The following is a 13,053-nucleotide window of genomic DNA, read 5'->3' as shown; positions in this document are numbered from 1 at the left end:
CTACGGAGAACTGAGACAAATCCAATTTACACTTCATAAATAATCTTAAAACGTTTCCAACCAATGCAAAACCCACGTGAAATACGTTCATTCACATTTTTGGATAACAAAAAGAGAGATTATTACATATGTTCCCTATGATGCATCTACAGAGCGAGAGACAGAGAGAGACAGAGAGAGACAGAAAGACAGACAGACACTAACACAGCCACCCACCCACCCACTCACACACACACACACACACTCTATCTCTCTCTCTCTCACACACACACACAGCCAGCAAGACACACAGAGCCAGCCAGCTCAGCGATGACATCACGAACCTCTGTCTGAGCTGACTGCTATGACATCACAGAGCACGTGCATTCCGTTGCTTGCCGTCTGTCAACCACTCAGTCACTGCCAGCCAGACTGCCTGGCTGGCTGGATGGGGGGGCTGTTTGCTGCTGCTGCATACCTTAGCAACCTTATTTGCTTGACCGGCCTTCCTCCTCCTCCGCTCACATGCCCAGCTCTGCCCGATCTGCTGTTCACCTGGATCACAGCTCCGCCTCAACAAGGCAGAGCCTCCAAAGAATGGTACAAACTCATCCACGTTCCCCTCCAAGGAAAGGAGAGAGAGAGAGAGGGAGAGAGAGAGAGTGAGAGAGAAGTGCTAGGGCACATCTGTAATATAAACTATGGAACATTCGTCACATGCTTAGGGAACATTCATATCATACAGGGATCATTTGTAAAACGAATTAAGGAACGTTGGTGACATACTAAAAGGACATATACTGGAAAGATGTTGGGCACATTTGAAACAACAAAAATGGCACTTGGTTATTTATTAGGGACATTTATACCAGTCTGTGCAAATATCTATGCATATTCCAATGTTTGCTGCAGGATTTACAGATTGAGTGAGGGGGTCAATATGGTTGATTCAGAAGTAACCACTGCTTCCTCAATTTTGTTTTAAACATAATTTAAAAGAAAAGTGGGCTATACATTGGTCTGGAAAAAAGGAGCAGTGGTCCCTAAGACAATTCTTTTAGTTCTTTGACACAATTCCTAAATCCCATTTTCTGTAAAAAATGTTATCAACATGCATTAATATATCATCCAAACTACAATCATACTAATCATGAAGATGTTCATATTATTATATTCTAAGGGTTCCAGTCTATTGTGTATTGTATTTATTCTCAGGCCCTTCTCTTATGTTTTACAGTTGTTATTATTATTCCGTACAATACAGGGATTAAATTAAGTATTTTAACCACAAAGTATTGGCTACAGTTATGATGCCTACTTCAGTGTTCATATGCATACAGTTTCTGAGGTCTGGACCACTGCACAGTAGTCCCTGGAGTTGTAGTCCAGACCACTGCAAAATTCGTGCTGAAGTGATCTGGATCACCACACAATGGCCCAAGGACCACTGCAAACTTGGATTTCAATGTTTTTGTGTAATCCATGTTGCTATAGCACCTTCCATGTTCCTTTGTGGTGAGCTGGTTAATTCTGTTCTGGGAAAACCACAATCCTGCAAGTTTAATAAGTCTCTCTACACATCAGTCCCTGAGTACCTTCAACCAATGGTCATTTTGACCAATTAAGCCCAAGAATTGAGTCGATTAAGATCTCCTCATTGTGATATGGGGATTCTGAGGGGGGAACATACACGGCACACAGGAACACACATCGGTTTGTGTAGAAATGATTTCTTTGCTTATTTTAAGCCATATGTGTGACTCTGCTGTTTTGATGGGCTGTATGGAGTCACTGAGCTCTGCTTTGTACCAGATTATTATGCCCCTGGAGTCCCTGCCATGTCTGACGGAGGGCTTCTTCAGGGAGGGCACTATGACCTCTCTGTAGCCTGAGGGACAGTGACTGGACACGTCTGCCCGACACCATGTCTCTTGCAGGATGATGACATCCTTGTCTCTCACTCTATCTCTGAACTCCGGGTCTGTGCTCTTCAGCCCGAACACTGAGGAGCCCAGGCCCTGGATGTTCCACATGGTGATAGATAGGGATCGCATTTCTTTCTACTCTAATTAAGCAATTTATATAATCCTTTGGAATGAGATATATCTGGAAATATGTGAGGTGGAAAGGAAACAAATAAATAAATATTAATACTGGTGATATGAAAAAATAGGAAACAAATAAATAAAAAACAAACAAAAAAAAAAACTCCTGTCTTACACTCCTACATACATACACATACACACATATATCTACATATATACACATATATGTAAGCATCCATATATCTACATAATTTTTAGAAAATATGTCCATATATATCAGTATATAACTACATTTATACAGGGGTGATTTTCGGATGTGGTAATAGCTAGTCACCTCCTGCAGTGGTTTCTTTGTTATGCACAGTTACTAATCTTATCAGTCGGGTGCAGATGAGGTTGAGCAGGTGTCGGATCTCCTGCAGCTCCCCGGTGTCGGTGTCGGCCACTCTGCTGACCGCTGCTGCGTAGTTGCGCTGGCTGTGCTGCTGGGCTGCTCTGTGCATGTTCTGGATGGGCTCCACTCTGGGTCTGCTGTTCTGTGGTCGGGCGTATCCAGGCTGGGGTCTGCGGTGTTCGGGCTGGGGAAGGTGGTGTGCAGGTGGAGGGCGGGGGCTCCCAGGGGCCGCTCTCCTGATTGGCTCGGGGTTGTTCTGGGTAGTGTGGGTGCTGGAGAACCTTCTGTGGCCATGTGGGGGGCTGGCTGGGTTTCGGCCCAGGGCGATGTCTTTGAGTGTCTTTGCGAAGACGCTCACTGCTTGTTTGTGGAGATGGACGTGGTCAAACAAGCTGTGGGCCCCAAGAGTGGGGTGGTGTGCCAGGTGCACATTTGGCATCAGAGCACATCCCCGAGAGATCTCAGCGTTGATCATGTGGATGGTGTTGGGGTGGAAGTCCTTCCTGGGCTGCAGGGTGGAGATGGAGCTGGCCACCTTGTCCTGCTGGGTCCTCAGGTCGTTTGTGCCTGTGTGTATAATAATATGGCTGGGGGAGCCGAGGCTCTCCTCGGACAGCTGCTGAATGGCCCTCTCTGTGGTCGGACACCAGACCTTGGAGATCTTGCCATCAGGGAAGAGCCGCCTCTCATTTATGAGTTTGCCATTTAAGTCTATCAGCAGGGCTACTTCAGTGTTCTTCATCATGGTAGTCTTTCTGCGTGAGGGGGGCTCATCTGTGTTTGGTTCGGCCTGTGTGTGTGGTGCGCAGGTTTTGTGAGTGGTTTCGGGCTCAGGGTGTGTGTGAGTGCTGGGTGCAGTGTGTGTGTCTGGGTCAGGGTGTGTGTGTGTGTTGGGTGCACTGTGTGTGTTGTGCTCAGGGTGTGTGTGTGTGCTGGGTGCACTCTGTGTGTTCGGGTTGGGTTGTGTGTGTGTGTTGGGTGCAGTGTGTGAGTGGTGTGTTGTGTGAGAGTCAGTATGTCTGGATGTCATTGGGGTGGGAGGGCTCTGCACATTGTGCACTGCTGGGTTTCTTGAGGGCTAGTTGTTGTGGGCAGTGAATTTGTATAGCTGCTCCTTCAGGCTCTGCACTGTCTTGTCTCTGCGTTGCAGTTCCTCTCTCAGGGCCGTCAGCTCCCTCCTCATGGCCTCCCTGTCCTGCTGCAGCTCCCTCACCTCCTCCCTCAGCTCCCTCACTGTGACCTTGTGCTCGTGATGGACTCTATTGAGCTGGTCTGTTAGCTGCTCTGTGGTGTTGGAGGTTGTGAGCATGGCCAGCACCAGCTCTTTTAGCTCCATCAGCTCCACCTCCAGCAGGGACATGTTCTCCCTCAGCTGGGACACTGTGTCGGTGTCTGAGGGGTGTCCTGTGCTGGGATGCGTGTGGATTCCTCGCTGTTCTCTGGCGCGGCGCTCTCCCCTCCGTTGGCAGGGCAGTGTGGGGCTGGACTCTCCTCCTGTGTGGCTGCGTCTGTGCTCTTTTGGACACGTCTCTCCTTTTTCTCTCTGTCAGCCAGCGTTTTCAGTGAGAGAAACTGATTTTCAAAGATGCCCAGGCTGCCCTCGCTGCCCTGTATTAAGACTCTTCCAGTGTGGTACAGATTGATTGTCAGCATGGAGGTGTCTGGGTCGTCCTCCTCACTGATTGACACCTGCCTTCCTTTACTGATGCCTCTCTTTTTAATGTGCCTGTACAGTTGACAGATGGCAGCGTGCCAGGCGTCGGTGTGCTCGGTGTAGAAGACCAGGTTGCTGGTGACTTGCTGGTCTCCAGTCTGAGAGAAGTCGGCTCTGAGAGTCTCTGGGTTGTCCTTCAGTATGTGTTGTCTGAGACTCTTCCTGGCCTGAGCGTTCTTCAGGTGCTCTGGGTAATGGATCGCACAGCTCCTGCTCCTGCTCATTGTATCTTTTATAAATTGATACTTTCAAATTCAAACCTCTGTCACTTTTCAAATGTCAACAGCTTTTCAGTATAGACACAGTTCTGTGTTGATTATACTGTATGCTGTAATTTTGAATATTTTCATTTGTTTGTTTTTCCTATCATGTTACAAATGTTCCCCATGTGACAGATGCATTATATCTTAACATTGTCAAAACAATTAAATATATACAGATTATTATTTTCCGTAAAGTTATATCACATTGCTATTAACTATGTGTGTCAGTAAAAGTTTAAAATATCCTGACAGTTTTTTATTGATCCTGCAAAATAAGTGTTTAGGGAACAATTGTAACTTAAAGTTAGGGTTAGTGATAGGGTTAGGGTTATGAATATAATTGATATATAGAATTTTTAAGAAGTGTAAATGTTTACATTACATTTTCATGGATTGTCTGAAAGTTTCAGTTCTATTTGTGTATATGAAAGATATACATCTATACAATATCTTCACTATTAAAGATAAACGCATTATTATTTTCGGCATTGTTAAAGCTCATTGGTATTACTGTGACATTAGTTTATTATTGAAAAATATAAATATATATGAAAAGGTATCGAAAAAGAAATTAGAAACACCGTATACATTATTTTACTTTATAGCAGGGAGGAATCGCTATGTGTTATGTTGTTCCCCCAAGAACATATTATTTGAGTTGCATGTTGTAAAGCCAGACAGGTTAGAGTGACGCACGTCTTTGTGTTCTGGATAGAGAGGAGTAGTGGCGCTGCACTGCTGTGCTCGGCATTGTATTTGTACCTGCAACTCGGTTCATAAGAGACATAAACAAAAGTGCCAGGAACAATAAATTGTGTCAAGGAGTCCTGATGTAAACTGAACCCCAAACAACATGTCTACCTCCGAAGAGACTCGTTTCACGGTTTACAGACTAGTGGCAGCGAGGGATATTGTTTGCTTTTGTTTTTTCTCTACCGAGGCCGGATGCAGTGAGCTGTGCTTGCGAGTGACTGAGACAAAACCATGTCGGTGGTGAGTGAACTGTACTGGTAAAATCGTAAAATAATAATAAAAAAAAAGGTACGAAAGTAATAAACAGCTATGTCAAGTCATTTAACCGCAAATAGCTAAGTTAAACAAGTATATAAAAAAAAAACATGGAAAATCCGATAGACAGATTGATTAATGTTGACGCAGCAAATGAAAATGAAGCGATTAATGCAGAAAGACGCACGAATACGACAGAGTAACACATGATCGTGTTGAGCTGCCTCCTTGCTTTCACGGAGATGGGAAGGATAAAGAAAGTTTCTCTCTGTGGAACACGCGTCTGGAATTGGCTGTAAAAGCTGCACAAACACAGCACCAGGATCTTGCAACAATTGTACCAACACGTTTAAGTGCTGATGCACTGTCATACTGGGTTTCTTTACCCTCTGAAATGCAAAAAGACTATGCTAAAACAGTAGAGACATTAAAATAAGTCTTTGGAAGAAAAGAATACCTACTGCATTTTCAAACTTTTGTTAATGCAAGACCCCGTCAGCCTAAAGAAGCATTAGAAGTTTATGCAGCCGAAGTAAGCAGACTTGTGCAAGAGGCGTTTCCCAATTACGGACAGCCAGCTATTGAAATGGAGCGTTTTAGACGTTTTGTTGCTGGTTTAGACCCAGTGCTGCAGGCAAAGTGTTATGAGCATGGTGCAAGTAGATTGGAGGAAGCCCTAAAAATGGCTTGCAAGTGGGAGCGGGTCAGGAAGCATTAAGAACTGCCTCTTCACATTTCTAAAGCACAATAAATGAGAAGGTTCTGGAACAACCATCTATATGTAAATCTGGAAATATCCTAACAGCTATGGTGTCAAGCAAGTCCATTTCATCTACGTCAGAGGAATCCCCCAAATTACTACAAGCTATTGCAGATTTAACTGCAGATGTTAAAGCACTCAGAGTAGAGGTGAGCCAGTTGAAGCAACAGCAAGAAAATCTCAAACATGGGCACAGCCAGTACAAAGAGGGGAAAAAGGACCGTCAGCCCTATCCAGAATGGATGAAACGAGAAATATCATGCATCAAGAAAAACATCCCGTGATGGGTATAATTCTTCCTCTAGATCACAAAGAGATGTTCCTTCGCCTTTATAGAAACATGTCTCCTGGACCAAGACCCGGACATCATTCCCTACATAGGCAAAAATATGAAAGGTGGTCTCCATCACCAAGCAACCGTTACTATTCAAGAACTAACAGTCCTAGCAATCGCTATCACTCATCTCACCCTGATCAGCACTGCAGTTCAAGATATTCTCGTAGTCCATCTGCATCCTACTCACACTCAAGGGACAGGTACACCAGGAGAACACCCAGTCCACATCACCATGAGAGAAGGCCTGATTGCAGATACAGCAAACGTCATCTTTGCTTTGATTCTGAGGATCCCACCTATCAGGGAAACGAGTGGTAGCAGGTGCTACGGGCCAAGTAGCTGCTACATTGAATTACAGGGGTCCAGAGTCTGAAGCTTCAGCGTTAAAAGACTCTCCAACCTCATATTGTTTTGCTGTTATTGAAGACACTGCTGTTCAAGCCTTCATTGATACTGGTTCACAAATTTCTTTGATCAGTGAAAATTTAAGAGTGTCAATTCCAGCACTGAAGACAAAGTCCATCAGAAAGTCATACGTGTTGGCAAGGTCAGTGATTGGTGAGTGCCTTGATACTCTTGGAACACTAACCATTAGTATTAGACTTGGAGAGGAGGTTTGTCATCATGATGTTCAAGTGATAAGAAATTCCAATCAAGCTGTCATACTCGGATGGGATTTTCTGCAGAAACACCATGCAGTGATTGATGTACAAGGACAATTACAGTTGTGGAACTGAAAAGTCCCACTGTTGTTTTCTAAGCAAATCACACCTCTTTGTTGCAATGCTGTGACATTTGCGCCAATCTACATTCCTACAATGACTGAGATGAATATCATGGCAAAGTTGCAGCCATTTACAGAAAATCAAATCTCAACTCCAAATTACTTAGGAATACTGGAACCTGAAGCATGCAACTACCCAGGTCTGTTTGTTGCCAGAACAATGTCTCCAGTGAAGAAAGGATTAACAACCATTGGTGTCATGAATCCTACCAATGACGACTGCCATGTGCCAAGTAACACACCACTGGGAAACTTTTACTCTCTGATAAATCAGGGAGGTGAAGAGTTCCAGGTTATTGAGGCTACTGTGCACAATATCAGGCAGACAGAAGGCACAAAGTTACCCACAGTGGACTTCAGTCAGTCTAAATTGAGTGATCCACAAATGGACCAGCTGGAGAACTTACTTTTTAAGTATTGTGATGTGTTTAGTTCACATGAACATGACTATGGCTGCACAGATGCTGTAAAGCAACACATTCAAACGGGAGATGCCCTACCGATCCGCCAACATGCTCACAGGACTTCTCCAGCTTTGAAGCAGGAAATAGAAAAACAAGTTCAGCAGTTGCTGGCCCATCACCTCATTGAGGAGAGCTGCAGCCCTTGGGCTTCACCTGTTGTTTTAGTCAAGAAAAAGGACGGCAGCTACAGATTTTGCATTGCATTAAGAAATAAAACCCTGTCACCATACGGGACTCGCATCCCTTACCACGGATTTCTGAAGCTTTGGACAGCCTGGCAGGGGCATGCTGGTTTAGTACCATGGACCTGTCAAGTGGTTATTGGTAGATTCAGCTGGCATCAGAAGACCGGGAGAAGACCGCATTTACCACCGGCAGCGGCTTATACCATTTTATACGGGATGAAGTCTCTTTCCTGGGACATGTAATCACCAAGGGTGGTCTCAGACCAGATTCCAGGAAGCTTGACAAATTGAAAGATTGGCCAACACCAAGAACACCTACTGAGGTGAGAGCTTTTGTGGGTCTCTGTTCCTATTACAGACGATTCGTTAAAAACTTTGCCCAAAAAGATGCAAAACAGTTGGTCTTCTGAACTACAGCCTGAACAAGCTGTTCCTGTAAGACAAACCTGTGAAGATTTAGCAATAGACATTGATGAACTGAAGCAGAAACAAGAAGCAGATGTCATTCTGAGAACTGCGATGGAATGGAAAGAAATGGATAACCGAAGACCTACTGCACTACGAATCAAAAACTCCCCGTCAGCTCTGAAAAAGCTCTGGTATGAGTTTCCTCACCTGACTTTGGAAAATGGGATCCTCTGTCAAAAAATTTAAACCTTTCTTCAGAAAGCCTATACTTACCAATTGGTTCTTCCTGAATCCCTCATTCAGACAGCCCTCACTTACCTGCATGGAAATGTCTTCAGTGGACATTTAGGGACTGAACGAACTTTGCAGAGAGCCAGAAAAATCTGCTATTGGCCTTACATGTCACGTGATATTTACAAGTTCTGTACAGAGTGTATAACATGTCAGACTCGCAGTGCTCCAACACCAAAAGCTAGAGCTCCTTTACAACCTATTGTGGTGGATCGTCCATTCCAGAAAATTGTTGCTGACCTCACCGAGCTACCAGTCACTTTTCAAGGCAACAGGTATGTTCTTGTTGTAATGGATTATTTTACATGCTATGTGAATCTCTTTCCTTTTAAAGATCAGCGTGCAACAAGTGTAGCTCAATGCTTGTCTGAAGACTTCATCCGTCAACATGGTATACCTGAGTCCATCCACACTGACCAGGGCAGACAGTTTGAGTCTGATCTGGTGAAGCAGCTGTGTAGCAAGTTGGGAATTGAGAAGACACGAACATCTCCGTACCATGCCCAATCAGATTGCATGGTGGAAAGACTGAACCGGACATTAAAAGACCAATTAGCTAAATACATCTACCAAAATGGAGGAGAATGGGACAAATACCTCTCACAGGTGGAACTTGCGTACAATTCAAGTGTACATTCCAGTACTGGATATACTCAATTTTTCCTTGCTCATGGTCGGGAACCTTGTCTGCCTGTGGACGTTTTGTTGAACTGCAGTTCATTCACTACTCAAGCAACTCCGGGCACACCAGCTGCTTATGCCCAGGATGTCTTTAACCGCCTGTCACATGCTTTTGACATGGCCGCTGAGTAGTCGAAAGAATCTAAACTACTGCTAAAGACTCACTATGATCAAAATCTTGCTTTTAACCCCTATGCTGAAGGTGATCTTGTTTTCCTTGATGATCCTGCCAATCAAAGGAATAAACTTGCTCCTAGATGGAAAGGGCCACATAGAGTTCTGAAGAGGTTGGATAAAGACGGTTGTCCTGGCGTGACCTATGAAATCACTGACCCAAAAGATCCACGATCCAAATCATGGATTGTACATTACAATCATCGGCTGAAGGCATACAAAGGTCCTTGGTCTGACTTACCTGCTCATCCAGAAGCGCCTCCACAGCTGTTTAGAGATCCTGATGATGCACCTGTCAGTCCGCCATCAACACTGACGGCTTTGTCTGGAGACGTCCCTTACCCACTTCCAGTTCCAGCGAGTTCCAGTCATCACTCGATGCCGTCTCTCTCTCTTTTTTTTCCACAGCTCCTGTCCAGAGGGATATGCTACCTGTTCCAGGTGTTGTTCCACAGCCTGCTCTAGCACTTGAGCCATGCCCAGGTGTCACCCATTCTTCCAGCCTTCGGGAATCTCAAGTCACATTGCACCCAGAGACTGTGTCTTACCTCAGCGACCCCAGACTCCTGTGGCATTACCTGCTGGATGTACCTAGTGGTCGTAAAGTTTTGAAACCTGACAAGTTTAAAGATTTAGTTCTTTCTTGGTTTATACCTGTTTTCATGTTACATTACAGTTCAATACAGTAATGGCTCCTAATTTGCCATTCTTAAAAAAAAAAAAAAAAAAGTTCCTATTGTACTGACATACATCTATTGTGATTTAATTACTGCAACATCAGTATATCATTTGGAAAATCTAAGTATATATATATATATATATATATATATATATATATATATATATAAATGTAACATTAGAAATACTGTATGATTTATTTAATTAAGAAACGAGGACGTTTCAAATAAAGTGGGGGAAGACTGTGACATTAGTTTATTATTGAAAAATATAAATATCTATGAAAAGGTATCGTAAAAGAAATTAGAAACACTGTATACATTATTTTACTTTAAAGCAGGGAGAAATCGCTATGTGTTATGTTTTTCCCCTAAGAACATATTATTTCAGTTGCATGTTGTAAAGCCGGACAGGTTAGAGTGACGCACGTCTTTGTGTGGTGGATAGAGAGGAGTAGTGGCGCTGCACTGCTGTGCTCGGCATTGTATTTGTAACTGCAACTCGGCCTCCAGCACCGGCACCATGTCGGTGGAAAAGCGCTAAGTGAGCTCACACTGAGCTCAGTGTAATGTCTGCTCTGGAGAGCTCACAGTGTGACCTAGTCGTGAGTTCACGTCTTTACTGGGTAGTCCTTGACAACTTAAATGACTCAATTCTTGGGCTTAATTGGTCAAAATGACCATTGGTTGAAGGTACTCAGGGACTGATGTGTAGAGAGACTTATTAAACCTGCAGGATTGTGGTTTTCCCAGATCAGAATTAACCAGCTCACCACAAAGGAACATGGTAGTTGCGATTGCAACATGGATTACACAAAAACATTGAAATCCAAGTTTGCAGTGGTCCTTGGGCCATTGCGTGGTGATCCAGATCACTTCAGCACGAATTTTGCAGTGGTCTGGACTACAACTCCAGGGACTACTGTGCAGTGGTCCAGACCTCAGAAACTGTATGCATATGAACACTGAAGTAGGCATCATAACTGTAGCCAATACTTTGTGGTTAAAATACTTAATTTAATCCCTGTATTGTACGGAATAATAATAACAACTGTAAAACATAAGAGAAGGGCCTGAGAATAAATACAATACACAATAGACTAGAACCCTTAGAATATAATAATATGAACATCTTCATGATTAGTATGATTGTAGTTTGGATGATATATTAATGCAAGTTGATAACATATTTTACAGAAAATGGGTTTCAGGAATTGTGTCAAAAAACTAAAAGAATTGTCTTAGGGACCACTGCTCCCTTTTTCCAGACCAATGTATAGCCCACTTTTCTTTTAAATTATGTTTAAAACAAAATTGAGGAAGCAGTGGTTAGTTCTGAATCAAACATTTTGACCCCCTCACTCAATCTGTAAGTCCTGCAACAAACATTGGAATATGCACAGATATTTGCTCAGACTGGTATAAATGTCCCTAATAAATAACCAAATGCCATTTTTGTTGTTTCAAATGTGTCCAACATCTTACCAGTATGTATTTTTAGTATGTCACAATGGTTCCCTAATTCGTTTTACAAATGTTCCCTGTTTGTTATGAATGTTCCCTAAGCATGTGACGAATGTTCCCTAGTTTATGTTACAGATGTGCCCTAGCACGTCTCTCTCTCTCTCTCTCTCTCTGTCTGTCTCTCTCTGTCTCTCAATTTAGTGCATTTGTATTGTCAAAGCAATTGGTCATGCAAACATACATACGTACATACATATGGAAAATAAACAATAAAATTATAATTCACAATTAGATGTAATAATGTACAGAAAAACAAAATGTAATAAAATGTGATCTTTAATACACACAAATATGTATGGCTGGTCGGAAGCGTCTTGGACTCGGGTTCCTCTTCATTACTCATAACGCTTTTGCCTTTTGTTTAAGCTTTCCATGGAGGGTAATGTGGATGAGTTTGTACCATTCTTGGGAGGCTCTGCCTTTTTGGGGCGGAGCTGTGATCCAGGTGAACAGCAGATCGGGCATAGGTGGGCATGTGGGCGGAGGAAGAGGAAGGCCGGTCAAGCAAATAAGCTTGCTAAGGTACGCAGCAGCAGCAAACAGCCCCCCCATCCAGCCAGCCAGGCAGTCTGGCTGGCAGTGACTGAGTGGTTGACAGATGACAAGCAACGGAATGCACGTGCTCTGTGATGTCATAGCAGTCAGCTCAGAGAGAGGTTCGTGATGTCATCGCTGAGCTGGCTGGCTCTGTGTGTCTTGCTGGCTGTGTGTGTGTGTGAGAGAGAGAGAGATAGAGTATGTGTGTGTGAGTGGGTGGGTGGGTGGCTGTGTTAGTGTCTGTCTGTCTGTCTGTCTTTCTGTCTCTCTCTGTCTCTCGCTCTGTAGATGCATCATAGGGAACATATGTAACAATCTCTCTTCTTGTTTACCAAAAATGTGAATGAACGTATTTCACGTGGGTTTTGCCTTGGTTGGAAACGTTTTAAGATTATTTATGAAGTGTAAATTGGATTAGTCTCAATTCTCCATAGTTTTCAATGTATGTGCCATTCAGTAGCGTTCATGTTACAGATGTGTCCTATGCAGTGGTAGGGTCAATAAAATGTCAGTAAAACTTTATTTTAGCAATTATGGAGGAAGAAATGGAAATAGAGGGTCCTCACTAATTATATAATTTATCAACAATGTTTAAAATTAGGCCTTGCGAAGCTGCAGAAAATGCTGTATAATTGTATGTGTGTTCAACTACCAGCTGCTAAAGTCTGATAGCTTTTGATGACTCTGTATAGGAAGTTGAAGAAACTGTTTTGTGATAATTATATAATGTTTTATATTAATACTAGCATTAGAAGTACTTTTGTTTACAGACTGAGCAGATTAGATTCAGCAGGACAAGTAAAGGGTCAACAAGGTTGGTTTGTTAGA

General features: G+C 43.2%; 1 non-coding gene across 1 annotated transcript; it reads left to right on the top strand.

Moving 5' to 3' along the window:
* The first annotated feature begins 12,004 nt into the window (after positions 1 to 12,004).
* Positions 12,005 to 12,119, top strand: LOC136752083 (U5 spliceosomal RNA). Its single transcript, XR_010817251.1, has one exon. It is a non-coding gene; the product is annotated as a U5 spliceosomal RNA (small nuclear RNA).
* Positions 12,120 to 13,053: the final 934 nt, after the last annotated feature.

The sequence above is a fragment of the Amia ocellicauda genome, chromosome 6 (assembly GCF_036373705.1).
Source record: "Amia ocellicauda isolate fAmiCal2 chromosome 6, fAmiCal2.hap1, whole genome shotgun sequence".
Classification (NCBI taxonomy): Eukaryota; Metazoa; Chordata; class Actinopteri; order Amiiformes; family Amiidae; genus Amia; species Amia ocellicauda.
This window is presented reverse-complemented; position numbering and strand designations above follow the sequence as displayed.